This window comes from Sus scrofa, chromosome 9 (genome assembly GCF_000003025.6).
Source record: "Sus scrofa isolate TJ Tabasco breed Duroc chromosome 9, Sscrofa11.1, whole genome shotgun sequence".
Classification (NCBI taxonomy): domain Eukaryota; kingdom Metazoa; phylum Chordata; class Mammalia; order Artiodactyla; family Suidae; genus Sus; species Sus scrofa.
In genome coordinates, this window is record NC_010451.4 from 20,033,368 (window position 1) to 20,049,230 (window position 15,863).

Here is a 15,863-nt window from a genome sequence, read left to right on the forward strand (position 1 = left end):
AACCCACCTGCAGCCTCTCACTACCCACTCCAGCCTCAGTGCTGAGCAGTGGACACAGCCAATAACCACTACTTGTGAGAGTTACCAGGGATGGAGGGTGTATTATTTGCAGGTTCTGCTTAAACTTTTTGCAGCATTAACCCCACCCTCACAACAATCTGATGAAGTAGCTATTATTACTCCTAGTTTACACGTGAGAAAGTTAAGGTTCAAAAAAAATGAAGTAATTTGCGCAAGACACACAACTAAGAAGCAGAACCAGGGTGAATACCAAGCAGTAATTGCAAAACCCATGCTCTTTAATGCGGTACTAGATTTCTTCCCAGTAGTAAGGCAGAAAACAGAGAAAAGGTTAAGGAGGAAAGGTCCTATCGGTGACGGCGCTGGAGATGAGCAAGAGGGCCCCAGTTTTCCTGTGTCCCTGCCCGGGGGCAGCTGCTGTAGGAGGCTTCCTTGGAGCTCCCATTGGAGACTGGGGTTCAGGGAAAATGCCACTGCTGAGATGAAGTCATAACTCCCTCCCCACCTGCCACAGATGGGTGCTGGTGAGGAAGCCAGTCGCATAAGTAACGAGTGCAAATAAAGCTGTAGAGGGGGCATTGCCTCGTGTTATGAAAGTATCTTGCAATAGGCGATGGGGTAAGAAGTCCAAAGAGGAGGGTGACACATTGGCAGGCTGTCTGGAACAAGCCGAGTCAAAGTCTGCCTGTGTGACTACAGCTCTGTCCATTCTAATTCCAAATGTTCCATCCTGGTTCTCCAGGCAAAAAGCCTTCAGATAAGGAAAAGGGCCTGATGGAGATGCCACCTGGGGATGGTCCAAGCACCAAACAAGCAAAAGAAATGATTGCTGTCAACGTAGGAAGGCCAATGATAGGAGGTTTTCATTAAGGTTATAATCACCACCACCACTGCTTTTATTCCCTCAGTCATGTGTCTCTCCAGGAAATATTTATAGAGAGCCTACCACGCTCCACGCCCTATGCTAAATGCTAGGACCCTGAAAGAGGTCCCCTGGGGCTCCAGGGTAGAAATGGCAGGCTCTTGCAACACAATTAGAAAAAAGCTCTGCTGTTAGAGAGAGGCTGTCACGTGCTGCCACATAGTCCTCCCTGCATGGAGGTGATTGTGCCCTTGGGAGCCAGGAAATGCCTCCAACAACAGGCGAGCTGGATAGGCCCTTTGAGAGGTAGTCCAGCTCCCTCACTGTACAGAGAAGGAAGCCATGGACCTGAAGTATAGAAAAGATAAACTGCAAATCAAGACTACACGTGGTGAGTATCAGCTGAATGGCACTATCACCAGTGTCCCAGGAGTTTAAGAGAGACAAGCATCACTGTGAGTCAAGAAGATTTCCTGGAAGAAGTGGGATGTAAGCTGGGCTTTCCTGGAAAAATAAGGAGTGTGTGTGTGTGTGTGTGTGAGAGAGAGAGAGAGAGAGACAGAGACAGAGACAGAGAGACAGAGAGACAGAGAGAGACAGAGAAAAGTGGAAAAACTACGTTTTTGGATGTTGATCAATTCTTCCTGTGTCTATCTAATTTTCTTTTATCTGGTTTGTTAATCACCCAAAGTCCTTCAGATCTGCATTTTTGCTGTTGTTGTTGTTCTTTCTTTTGAGAAAATCTGCCACATGATGTGATATGATTAGTTGCACAGGCCTTGGAGTCTGACAGCCTTAAAGTAACATTCAGGCTCTGCCATTTTCTTTCTTTCCCTTTTCTTTTTTTTTGTCTGTTGTGTTTTTAGTGCCTCACCCGTGGCATATGGAGGTTCCCAGGCTAGGGGTCTAATCAGAGCTGTAGCCCCAGCCTATACCACAGTCACAGCAATGCCAGATCTGAGCTGCATCTGCAACCTACACCACAGCTCAGGCAATGCCGGATCCCTAATCCACTGAACGAGGCCAGGGATTGAACACTCATCCTCATGGTTCCTAGTCGGATTCACTTCCGCTGCGCCGTGACAGGAACTCCTAGGCTCTGCCATTTTCTGTGTGACCTTAATGTCCTCATCTGTTAAGTGAGAATAATAATACCTATCATAGGATTATTACAAGTATTAAATGAGAAAATATATGTAAAACATGTAGGATAGAGCTAGACACTCAAGAACACGTAGCCTAGCCCCTTAAACCTTGTGAGTCTTACTTACCAGCATGGATCATATGACACTTACAGTGGATTCATTCAGTTTCCATTAATTCTTTTATCAAACAGGCATAGTGCCAGGCACCAAGCAAGATGCTGGACACAGCCATGTTATAGACATTTTCCCGGCCGCTGAGGGCCATCTAGAGGGATGTCTGACATGTAAACACATGCACGAAGTACAATGTGAGGCACACTGTTAAAAGCACACGGCGGGTAGAAGTTGCTGGCATCAGCTCGGGGTAGGTTATGACTGGAAGGGTCATCCCAGGGCCTCTGGGGCCTGACTTCCCCACGGTGCAGCTGCCCTGGAGACTGAGCTGAGATTCCCCCACTAGCGCTGTCATTACCACTTCTTGATAGTTCTAAGCTTGCTCCATATTTTCTGCAATGTCATTTCCTTTTAGTAGCAGAATAATCTGAATAGAAAAGAAAGCTTTCTCTTGCTAGTCCTGTATCCTGCGGAAACTACAAGAAGGAGTCAAAATGCACCTGAGCTTAGGCTTCAGAAAATTTTCCTGATTTCTCCTCTCTCCAGTATGTTGAGTGCCTGTGGTAGCAAAACAGCCAAGGTGGTTCCCAATGATCCCCACCTCCCGCAAGTCTCACCCTGGGGTTTGCCCTCCTGCATTGTACCATGCTCGGTCTCTGTGACCAACAGGAAGTGGCAGAAGTGACGGCATAGCACTTCTAAGGTTAGGTTATCATCTTGGGTGCTCTCTCTCATACATGCTCTCTCCCAGGTGACTTGCTTGGGGAAAGTCATGTCTTGAGCCGATCCATGGAGAGGCCCACATGGCAAGGAAATGAAGCCTCCTGCCAGCAGCCACTGGAGTGAACCTGAAATGGATTCTCCAGCCCTAGTTTTGTCTTCAGAGGCTACAGCCCTGGCCAACAGCTTGGCCCCATGAAAGGCCCAGAGCTGGAACAAGCCATTCCCAAGTCCTGACTCTCAATATATAGATAATAAATGCTTGTCTAAAGCTACTGTTTAGAGTGATTTGTTTGGCAGCAATAGATAACTAATGCAGTGCCCCTCCTCTGTGCTTCAGGCATTCTGCCCCTTCCTTGTCATGACACTTACCAAACAGTGTTGTAATTACCTGTTTACACTTTGGCTCTTCCTTGTACTGTGAGCTTAATGGAGATTGTGTCTTATTATCTTTGTACCTTCATCACCTGGCACATGACCAACCCATAGCAGATGACCTATAGCACATTAGAATTGACAAAGTACTACTATCTTGTAATAACTTATCATGGAAAATAATTCGAAAAAAAATAACCGTATCGCTTTGCTGTATACCTGAAACTAACACAATATTATAAATCAACTATACTTCTATTTAAAAAAAAAAAAGAATTGACAAAGCCTTGGTACATTCATTCAGTAGTCTTCATGACAACTCTAGGAGGTAAGCATTTAAATCATTCCCATTCAACAGATGAGAAACCGAAGCTCAGTGATTTGCTTGATTATTTTACAGCTAGTAATTAATAAGACAGGACTCAAACCCAAGTCATCTAATTCTTAGACTCTGCTTCCTCCTCTACACCAAACTGCTCTTCATTTAGCTTGGGTGGGAGTCAGAGAAAAATTAATCTGGAGAGTGGGGTGCTATTCAGTCATGGATGGAGTTTCATAGAAGGGACAGAGGACAAGAGCATGGCTCCTTTATGCACAGGCCAGCTGTCTGTGGGCCTCTCACGCACTCCACATTCAATTATTTCATTTTATCCTCACGAAGATCCTAAGACAGGAAATCATTTTTTTTGTTTGTTTGTTTGTTTTGTCTTTTTGCCTTTTTAGGGCCTCTCCCATGGCATATGGAGGTTCGCAGGCTAGGGGTCCAATCTGAGCTGTAGCTGCCAACCTACACCACAGCCACAGCAACGCCAGATCCGAGCCACGTCCGCGACCTACACCACAGCTCAAGGCAATGCCAGATCCTTAACCCACTGAGCAAGACCAGGGATCGAACCCGCACCTTCATGATTCCTAGTCAGATTCATTAACCACTGAACCAGGACGGGAACTCCAGGAAATTGGTTATTTTTATTCCCACTTTATGGACAAGAAAACCAAGGCAAGAGCTCACATATGTTAAGTAATAGAGCTGGGACTCAAGAAAATGTATTCCAGCTCCTTGTTGGAGGTTCATTTTGTCAAACTCAGATTGCTGCCTTTTCCAGTACTGGATGAATGGGCTTGGAGACACACAGAATTCATGACTCCAGCAGGGTACACGGGGCAGGATGTCACAGAGTCTCAGACAATTGGCAGATGTGACTAATGCAAGGATCCTACCTGCGGGCTGTGTCCTATCTCGCCCCCTGCTAAGTTCCAGTCACAGATTCTCAAGTCCAAGGTCAACGGTCTCACAACATCCCTTTTACCAACAAAAGGAAATATGCTCTTGTTCTTAGAGACAGTTTCAGTCTGCACATCTTTAAAATGGGAGAGAGAATGACAGTGATGATTAAATGAGATTATGTGTGTAAAATCGCTGCCTAGTAATAGGTATCCACCAACACGTACTCTTCTCCCCTCTGGCTCTCTCCCATGTCCCTTGGGACATCTGAAGGACAAGGACACATATCCTCTTGTGAGCCTCTCTTCACCCCCTAAGCGGGAGGCTCGGCAGGGGCAGTAGAAAGCGGAGGGAGCAGGGCAAAGCTCTGAGGACTCTGGACACAGCCTCCAGCCCGAAGGGAGCTCTGCCGTGGATTTCTGCTTCATGTCAGCCACACAGCAGGGCCAGAAGCCCTGCATCCTTGGAGGGCAGGTATCGTGCTGAGGAGAAGCAGCCACAGCTGTTCCGTGAAGGCCCCGTGTGGAATGCAGCTCGGGGCGGCTGACGCCTTGCTGGGTTGGGTAAACTTGGCCTGTTCGCTTCCATCCAAGAGACCTTTCACCTTGAGGGCTTAGTGACCAGAAAAACATACCAGAAGCCAATAATTTCCCATTCTCCAGGGAGCCAGGGAGCAGACAGTTTCTGGGCTGGACATCAGGGATGCATGAACTTGAGAGGGCCTCTGTGCTGAGGGCTCCATCTGATCCCAGGGAGTGGAGTGCCAGTTCCATGTGCAAGAAGACATAGTTTTCTGCCAGGGAGAGGATCTGGGCTTTGTCTCCATGCACGCCAGCATTTAGATGGGACCATCTAGGGTTCATGGCTGAGCTGTGCAGATGGCCAGGCTCCAGCTGCCAGTTGGAATGAGCCTGACTCTTGCAGTCCCATTCAATTCAGTTCAGGACAATTAAACAACCAAGTGACAACTGACCAGGTACAGGCCTCTGAGGAAGCAGGTGATGTTGTGGCAAGGCCATGGGCTTTGGAATTTGAGTGACTTGGGTTTAAATCCTAGCTCTACCACTTACTAACCTGACTCGGGAAAGATCTCTGACCTCTTTGGGCCTCAGTTTCTTTATATGTAAAGTAATAGTAATGCTTCCACCTTTGCAGGGTGGAGATAAGGATTAAATGAAGTTATCCTGTGTACAAGTTAAAGAATAGTGCCTGCTGCCTGATCAGTACTCAGCAGACTAGTCTTTATTATTGGGTTTCTTGGGGAGATGGAGAAGAGAGGACTAGCAGCCACAGTTAGGGAGATGGTACATGTAAAATGCAATATAACTCATTTGAGGGGCGTTCCCGTCATGGCTCAGGGGTTAACGAATCCGACCAGGAGCCGCGAGGTTTCAGGTTCGATCCCCGGCCTTGCTCAGTGGGTTAAGGATCCGGCATTGCCATGAGCTGTGGTGTAGGTCACAGACGCGGCTCGGATCCGCTGTTGCTGTTGGTGTGGCTGTGGTGTAGGCTGGTGGCTACAGCTCCGATTAGACCCCTAGCCTGGGAACCTCCATACGCCACAGGAGGCGCCCTAGAAATGGCAAAAAGACAATAATAATAATAATAAAATAAAATGCAATATAACTCATTTGATTTGTTTTCAACCAGCACATATTGGAGACCCTCCTAAGTGCTAGCAACTAAAGGAGAGATGTGAATCATAGCCTCTGGCCTAGAAGAACTCAGTTTTGCAACTGAGATGGGTGAGTAAGCAAATCCTTTCTAGCAGGGTTATAAGTGGTCTGAGATAAATGAGTGGAAATGCCACAGGGGGTGTTTACACATTGGCTGAAGGAGTTAGAAGAGGTCTTTCTGAGGAAGCAATTCTTGGGCTCCGCTGGCTGCGTCTTAAACGGTGAACAAAAGCAACTCACCAGGTGGAGTGAGTGTGGAAGGTCACGGCTGACACTGGAGACAGCGTGTGGAAAAGACACAGAAGCACGAAAAGAGCTTGGTCAGGGGAAGGGCAACCATGGAGGACGAGGACGTGATAAAGGACCAGCAGCCTTGAGAGATACTGAAAAGACCTTGCTCGCCCTCTAAGGAATAGGCAAGAAGGAGTTTTTTACGAGGTGATTAATTTGTTTTCAGGAAAGATAACTGGGTGGAGGAAGAGTAAAGGGAAAAGACTGGAGGCTGAGACTGGAAGCACGTGCAGATAAGAAGCCCATCTGGGTTAGATAATCGGGAAGTGGGTGGGGGATCAGGAAGAGAGGCTAGACCTCCTGGCTGCTGGTTCAAGCTTTTTTGATGAGATTGCTCCTCCCTGCACATCTTTGAAACCTGCCTACCAAGCAGACCTAGACTTAAAATTACAGTGCTTATGTGAATAGGAAAATGAAGCACACAAAATTGCAAATAGGTTTGAATCGGACTGAGGCACCTGCTCTTTATCCGTGGTTTGCCATAGCATTAAAATATGTTTGGCATTTTCATTTTCCAAGGTCTGTATTCCCAAGGAGAATACAGATCCTTGATGTTCTGGGACAATCATTCATCCACTTCTTCGATCAACTGATCCATCCATCCATCCATCCATCCATCCATCTATCCACAGATCCACAGAACCAACAAACCATCCACAGATATGTACTGGCAGCTGCTATGTTCTTATCTGGCTAAGTCCCAGGGCTATGGAGATGGAAGGCAATCTCTGCCCTCGGGGAGCTCATAGTGGAGAGGGAGATAGAAAAGTAAACACATAGGAACAATCCAATGTGATGAACACTAACCCAATGAGAGGGATGTGCTCATTGCTATGGGAGCTTAAGTGAGGCATTCTCCACATCCTGAGCCATCAGGGAAGGAGGGGACACTGGTGCAAAACCTTGAAGGGCACAGAAGAGATCACAGAGATACTCTTAAGTGGATGGAAGAACACATGCTGTTGGGGGTTATGGTGCAGTGATTAGAATTTGAGAATTCAACAGTCTTCCTACTCCTGACACCAAACACATGTTTTGCTTAATTTAACTACATAAACCACATCAATTCCAATTTAACTTACGGCTTCCCGCTGGCACCTCACTGTCCAAAACTGGGCCAGCACCTAGATTACCAAATAGGCCAAGTCAGTTCTGCATTTTCTGAACCCCTCTTTCAGCTCCTGTCTCAGGGCACCTCTGCCTCCAGCCTCAGTGCCCTAAATTGTCCCTTCAACAACCAAGCCCTCACTTCAGCCCCTCTTGGTCAGTGATTTAGGTTCCCAGCCTCTGTGCCTTCGCACTTCCCTACCAAGCCTTAGCATGTGGGTTAAATTTTGCCCAGCTTTCAGATGGCTTTACATTGTAAACCAGAAGTCAAATGTTCATTCCACTTTGTTGGTACCTACTAACCAGCCTGAAGCATTCACCCTGGCAGAGGTACCTGTGCTCAACATTTTCTTTCCTCTCCGAATTTGTCCTCTGTAAGGTGCATAACTTCGTCATTCTTCCACTTGAGATTTTCTGTGACATTCCATTCTCTGGGGTCATCTCCTACCTCTCTGGGAGCCCCACAGGTCAAGTTCTACCATGACATGTGTCAAACACACAGGGTTTTAAGCATCTCCCTATTTTGCTCTTCCTACTAGACAAAAAGCTTTGCATCCTACTTGCTTTTCTCTCCCCATTTCCCACATATAGTGGCACTAATTAACATTAGGTGAATGAATGAATGGATGAATTAGTAAAGGAATGGATAGACATCTCTAGAGCAAACTTGTGCCAGTGGAGTGCCACTCTGGAGGTAGGAATGCCAAATATCAGAGGCAGGTTGGAGGACCACTTTTGAGACCTTCAGCGCCCCTCTATGCTACAGACTAGTGCCTCCTTTGCCTGTATTTAAGGTTAGTTTTAAGAAAAGAAATGCTGCTCCCGAGAGCAGGGAAAAGGCAGCATCTTATACCTTAATTTCTCCGAGTCCTGTCTGGCCTCATTTCTTTAGGCCCATTTCTGTGAGCCTGTGCTACTTTGTAGGGCTCTTATTCATGAAACTATTAATGACACCCCTGGTGCTGATATTATACTTGACCTGAATTATGTTTTAACATTAATGCTGTGAAGTTTCACAGAAGAGAGCTAAATTGAAGTTAATACTCACTAGAAAGAAAAGGAGTTGTCTCTAGCTTATTATTAGAAAAATCCTGGCCTTTGGTTTGAATTTTTTTTTTTTTTTTTTTGGTATTAAGACCCTAAAATCCTAAAAAGTCGGACTGACGAGCCAGGCAAAGCATATGCTGGGAGTCCTCAGCCAAAGCCAAATATGAGAAAAGTCAAACAGTGTATAGAAAACAAATAAATGAATCACAGTGTTGGGTAAACTGCTGTTTGGCACAAATCCATGAACACAGACCAAGAAGTGTCTGCAAAAATGTGAGAAATATCTGTGGGAAATATCTCAGGAATAGATCTGAATTTGACCTGAAATCTTGACTGCAACTGACCTTGTCCTATGGGACTAATGCGTCATGTTTTCCATTAGTACATATTTGTTCATCATTTCATCCATAGATCATGGTGCGGCTGTTCCCTGCAGAAAAGAACCATCCTCTATGGTGGCCTTGGTCATTGCTGTGTGTGGCCAGCTGGAGCCAGGGTGACCCACAACCCTGGGAAGCAAAGGTAATAGAATCTGGTGCTTGGAGCAGTGGAGTGGGGCCAGGACCAGGCGTGGGGAGCCCTGGGTCAAATAACTATACACCACATGACATGTTCTTTAAAAAGCCCTGGCCTTACCACAGGCACTAGCATGCAACTGACTATAGACTGTTTAGTCTAATGTCCCATTTGACATTTCATTACAATAAGCTTCTTTAACTCATGGAATTGCTGATTTCAAGGTTAAAGTCTTGTCTGGTAAATATTAGAGATGAAAAGGGATTTGAACTCAAGTGATGTGACCGCAGATCCCATGAGCCTTACCACTGCACCACGCTGCCCGCCGGGAACCACTTGAAAGGACGTTCTGGGAGCATTCTGGGAGCTCAGCTGAGGGAGCTTCATGGCACCCAAGGGGAAAGATTGCCCACGCTTTGTGGAGCAGTGACATCTGCACTCAGCCTCAAAGGATGGGGAGCATTTGGACATATGAATGTTGGCAGTGAGAGTGGAGGAAGAGTTCAGAAAAAAGGAAAGAAGTGTTTCTGGGTCGAGAGCAGCATTAATAAAACATTGAGTGGCAAACACCCAGGACCTAAGGAAATAGCCAAGATCAGTCTGGTTGTATTAGAAGGTGTGAAAACCAAGTGGGGAAAGGGCTGGGGGGTAACTGGAGCTGGACCTCAAAGCTTTGCCCAAGCAGATCATCTTTACCAACCTGCTCCCAGTACTGTGACAAACTGATTAACTTGCCACCAAAAGCCACTCTCAGAGAGGAACTTTGACAACACAAACGAAGAGACGAGAAAGTTAAACCAAAAAACGTCACTCTTCCCCAAGGACCAGCAAGGACAAGGAGAGTTAACCCCCAGGTCCAGTTTTCTGTTTGTCAGCTATGAATATCCTTCCAGATGTCCCAAATCAGCTGCACACTGTCAAACCATTAGATAAATAAGGGCAGACATCAAATACTGCATGGTGATCAGATTCTTGGCAATAATCCTTGATAACCATGAAGGATTCTAAAGCTTCTTTAGAAATAATTAGGGTCTGGCTTACTGTTCGAGCCATGCAAGTAACATGTAATTATAATGTGAAATTCATGTATTTATTTTAGAGCTGGTAAGACCTTTAGAAACCATGCCCACTAATTTTGCAGAGGAAACAAGGCAAGCTGAAAAGGATAAATGAACTCACTTGAAGTCATTCATCAAATCAATAGCAAAATCACTTTTTTTTTTTTGCCTCTTTTTTTTAGGGCCGCACCCATGGCCCAGGCTAGGGGTCCAATCAGAGCTGTAGCTGCCGGCCTACACCACAGCCACAGCAACTCGGGATCTGAACCGCGTCTGTTTCCTACACCACAGCTCATGGCAATGCCAGATCCTTAACCCACTGAGCAAGGCCAGGGATCAAACCCGTATCCTCATGGATCAGGTCCAAGTCAGTCAGTTTCATTGACCGCTGAGTCATGACAGGAACTCCCCAAAAACACTTTCTCAACACAAAATCTTTGGAAAATAGAACAAATGGGTTTTTTTTGCCAATTTATAAAATATGCACAGAAATGTATCCAGTGTTCTGGCCCACCATTCATCCATGAGTCTTTAAAATTCGGTTAAAACACAGTATTCAAATAGGAGACTACAGAATATGATAGAAGATGATATGAGAAAATTAATGTGTGTGTGTATATATATAACTGCATCACTTTGCTGTACAGCAGAAATCGAAAGAACATTGTAAATAAAATTTTTTAAAATGTTGAACACAAAATGCTTTGTGCATAAAAAGTGGTATTTAAAAATATATAATTCAGTAGAGACATTAAAATTAATAATAGCTGCCCCTGCTTGAGCACTTGTTCTGAGCACTTAAAATGCTTTGTCTGATATCATTAGGTCCACAACCCTCACAAACATGCTACTACTATTCCCATTTTATGGTTGAAGAAACTTAAAGAGATCAGTAACTTGCTCATGGTAACCACCTAGCACGGACCAGTCTGGATTCAGACCCAGGACCACCTGACACCAAATTCTGTGTTCTTAAATATTACAGTACCTGACCTCCATAGGCTAGCAGTGGATGGATCCCACCTTTTTACCAGGAAATGTTACTTATTCAGACAAGGTATAGAAACTAGAAGACTTAATCTTTAAGAACTTTTTTATCCATAACTGAAAGCCTCTGGGTAGAAAACACTTTTTTTTTTTTTTGTCTTTTTGCCATTTCTTGAGCCGCTCCCGCAGCATATGGAGGTTCCCAGGCTAGGGGTCCAATCAGAGCTGTAGCTACCGGCCTACGCCAGAGCCACAGCAATGCGGGATCCGAGCCGAGTCTGCAACCTACACCACAGCTCACGGCAATGCCGGATCCTTAGCTCACTGAGCAAGGGCAGGGACCGAACCCGCAACCTCATGGTTCCTAGTCGGATTCGTTAACCACTGCGCCACGACGGGAACTCCGAAAACACTTTTATTTTTGGCTTGCACCCATGGCATGTGGAAGTACCTGGGTGAGGGACTGAACCTGTGCCACAGCAGTGATAACACCAGGTCCTTAACTGCTAGGCCACCAGGGAACTCCCAGAAAACACTTCTAACAGGACTTTCTATGTGTCACGACCAACCATCTTTGTTGCACTTTACTGGGGAAACAGATGCCCTTGGCTTCTTAGTCAGAATTTCAGTGGCCATCGTGACTGTTAGCAGCCTGTGGACCAACTGGTGACATGGCCATCACTGGCTGCCCTGCATGAGTGAAGCCTGGGACCCTGGCCAGGAGACTAGATCCTGAGAAGTTGTGCTTTGGCTGTGAGGGGCCCAACCTTCTGCCCCTCCCAGCCCCACTTGTCTTTCCACTGACCACAGGCCCTATCGACTGTACTGAAGACATGGCCTTTGGCTCTCCTGCTTCCTCTCTGTCCCCTGCTACTGCCCAGCTTGATCATGTCTGCCTCCATCAATCAGTTCTCGCCAGGACTGCTCTAAAAGTCCCCTGTATCCTCATGCATCAAATCTGACATCTTCCAATCCACCCTCCCCTCTGCTACTAGGATGATCTCTCTAAACTGCTCCTGTCTATCCTCTTTGAACTCTTCATCGGCATCATGTTGTCTGCAAAGTAGAATTTATACTCTTGAGGGTAGCATTCTATTTCCTTCACAGTTTAGTCCTTCCTTACCTTCTGGGACTCAAAAAATATTAGTAACAGGCTCTCCTGCTTAGAAATCCTATTAGCACAAACATTCCCTACATTTGCTATTCCACAGTCAAAGCCACTGTGTCCACAGTGTGTTGAATTCTAACAATCATTATTTTTTCACAGTTATGGACATAGAAGCTAAAGACCTGGGTTCAGGACTGGCTCATTCTCTCTACATGGATTTGGGCAAGCCTTTTGCCTCCTCTGGGCCTCAGTTTCTCTATCTGTGGATAAGAAGGTAGATCTAAATGATCTCTAAGGCTGTACAGCCCATGTCTGTTCTGGCCCCTGATCCTAGATCTCCCTTTAAAGATGAATCAGAATGCCAGCCGCTCGCCAGCCAAAGACGTATGTGCTGCAATTGACTCCTGAGCTTAGCAGCTCCAAGATATCCTTTCCTTACCCGCTTGCCACTTCAGCACTGTTTCTTGGGCTCTCCTGACTGGCCCTGCCCTGAATCCCAGGCCTGGCATTTACATCGTCAATGTAATAGGCCCTGCAGCTGAGACAATGGAGATCTTAGAGCCTTGGGTATGATCTCATCTTCTGACCAAGATTCTTCTTGGCATATGATTGCTCAGCCATGACCAGGAAAAAGAAAAAAAAAGCCCCTATTCCAGGAAGCACTGGCTGGTGCTGACTCAGCATGCCACAGGTCTGGACTGGAGCAGAAACGTGTGTGGACCAGCAGGGACCTTGTAGGTTTCCAGCAGGAGAGAGAGCAAATCTAGGTAATCCTGAGGATAAAGAGACATCAGGGGTTGGTGTGAGGGAGAACTCCTTTGCTGAGAAACGTCTGTGCACCAGGCACTTTGAATCCGGGCTATAACTTTGCAAGGCAGGTATTTCGATCCAACTTCCAAAGCTCAGAGAGATTAAGTATCCTTTCCAAAATCACATGACTGTAAGTGGCTGCAAGAGTCAAACCTACATCTCCAAAGACCTTCTTTCACACACCTCAAGAAGCACCTGGGAGGAACTGAGTGTCTTGAGAGTAAAACTAGATGCTCAGGGCATACTCACTGGGTGGTTTATTCCTAGAAATGGACAGAAGGCTCATGGGATGATATTGAATCTGAAATCTCCAGTACTAACCATGAGAAAAGGCAGAATGCCCATCACCATGCTAAATCGCTTTAGATCAGAAACGAAGGTTGTCCTATGGTGGTGGTGGTGGTGGTGGTGGAGGGGGCGATACACAAAATCATGCTGTTGATCCCTTGAACATGAATGTGACTAATAAGCTGGGTGTGGCATCCTTCATCTCGTCCACACAGCTGTCTGGGCAGGCTAATCTGTGACTGGAGTCTTCAGCTCTGTCTGCCTAGTAGCATGAGGCACTCTAATCTCCTGGCTTCACAGCCAGCTTGACATTTTTGCTGAGTCTGATTCACTTGCTCCCAGCCTCAATCGTTCTCTGCCAGTGCAGACTCCTCGTACAGTTGGCCTACTTAGAAACACAGGATGTTAGTGTTGGAAGCGAACTACCTAAGAAGTCACCTAGCGTAATCCCCTCATGTTGCAAAGAAGTGAACGCACCCCAGACGCGGTTTGGTGATGTCTGAACCTGGGTGGGTTTAAGCACGAGGACCACAGCCTCACAGGCCTCTCTGGCAGCAGGAGGAAGCTGGGGTCAAGCGACAATGAAGTTGGCAATAGGAATAGCTGCAGGATTGCTGGGGCCGGGGTGGTGCACAGGGAGGGGACCCAGCCCCCTGAAAGAATGGGCTGAGATAGGGAAGCAGAGCGTCCGGATCCCGGCCAAGCCGTCTGGAGTTCAGGGCAGGGCCCTGTCCCAACAGGAAAATATGGGGCCAGGGCGGAGAAAGAGGCTGAAGGTTATTGGTGAGGACTAGACCAGCCTGCCTGGGAGGGTGGTGGGATATGAAGAAAAAAGTCACAACCAAGAGGCTACCTAGGTGTGCAGAGTTCATCAGGAGCACGATGAAGTCCAGATCAGTGACAGCATACCCCACCCCTGCTGGCGTACCTCCCGCCCGTTTAAGGAGGGTTTCAGCCTGCAGCTGGAGGGAGCAAGGGACTCCAGACATAGCTGGGAAGCCAGTGAAGACAGAGCTGACGTATCCCATCCGTTCTGCCTCCCAAACGTCTCTGGAATGTCCCTTTCCTGCATTTCTACTGCCACCACTCTAGGCCCTGGTCATCGGTCAGCGCCCATCTGAATCACTGCAAGAGAGTTTTGGTTCATCTCTTAGCCTCTGCCTCTACTAAAGCACTCTTTTCATTCTCACAAGAGTGATGTTTCCATGGAACGTGAGGAGGTCACTGGCTTTCTGTAGAGTTGGGTGGCTTGCCATTGCCTAGCAGACTTTCTTAACTGGGAGAGTCAAGCCCTCAGAGAACGTTCTCTGCAGGGCGGTACATAGCTAGCAGCACTAGGCACAGAGGTACAAATGGCTTCGTACAGTGGATACGTTCAGCCAAGCGTGGCCTTCCAAATCCCACACGACCCCAGCCTTCCCCTGGCTTCACCTCCTGTCCTTCCTATGCACTGGCCATACCGAACTCTTCCGTTTCTTTATCACATTAGTCTATTCAGGTCCTGATGGTCGACCTGGCTTCCCTATTGGCCTTGTAAAACCTTAATCATCCTTCAAGATGTTACCTCCTCTTTGAAGTGATGCCTCTATAACTTTCAGTGGTTGATTAGATTATTCCTGCCTCTATGTACCCATCTTATTTGGTATGTGTGCCACGGCACTGCACACTTTTCATAGCTGGAGGTTTACTTATTTGTGTGACCTAGAAACGTTTGAGTTTCTGTGCAATAGGCAACATCCCCTCCCCAACCCCTGCCCCGACCTAAATAGATGTTTATCAAACTGGATGGTCCAAAGCTCCTCAGATAACAAAAACAGGGTGATCCCGAACGCGGACCCTTGGCTCTTAGTCCACCATTATTTGGGTTTCTACTCATGACAACAACTAAAACAAACGTGAAATATGCAGGTGAGCATGAAGATGGTGTGGGCTAGGAGGAAACTTCCTGAATAATTACTGACAGAGCGAGGGAGGGGTTGCTGGTAGGCCCCACTGGGAAGAGAGAAGGGAACCAGAGAGAAGGGAGCAAGATTAGGCGTTCACCCCATCAGGTATACGCATAGGACTGACTTTCTCATTTCTCTGAGAAACCAGAAAAAAAAAAAAAAAAAAAGGAGAAATAGTTGGTGGTGGGGTTAAGTGAAGGACACATACGTCAAGAACTGATGCCTGAAATGACTCATCAAAGCCGAAATCTGATAACAGAGAATTTACATTCACATCGAGCAGAATACCGGCACGTACCTGATCTCATTTAATTCTCAGAATAACCCTGTGGCGGGGTGACAGGTGAGGGGCGGGGGTTGAGAGTGTGAGAGTGTGTGTGTACATGGGTCTGTGTGTGTGCGCCCATACTCATGTGAGTGTGTGCTGATGTTACACTTCTCCCTTTACAGAGGAGAGACTAAGGTTCAGAGGGGAGATGTGACGTGTCCACTGGTCCTAAGTGGCACAGCTGGAACTAGAAGGTGGGCCTGCCTGTCTGTGGGTCCAGAGCCACATTCACTTTATTT

The 15,863-nt window shown here is 46.7% G+C and overlaps 1 long non-coding RNA gene across 1 annotated transcript; it reads left to right on the plus strand.

The window, feature by feature from the left end:
- Positions 967-3,138, plus strand: LOC102168178. Its single transcript, XR_305239.3, has 2 exons — positions 967-1,274; positions 2,894-3,138. It is a non-coding gene; the product is annotated as an uncharacterized LOC102168178 (long non-coding RNA).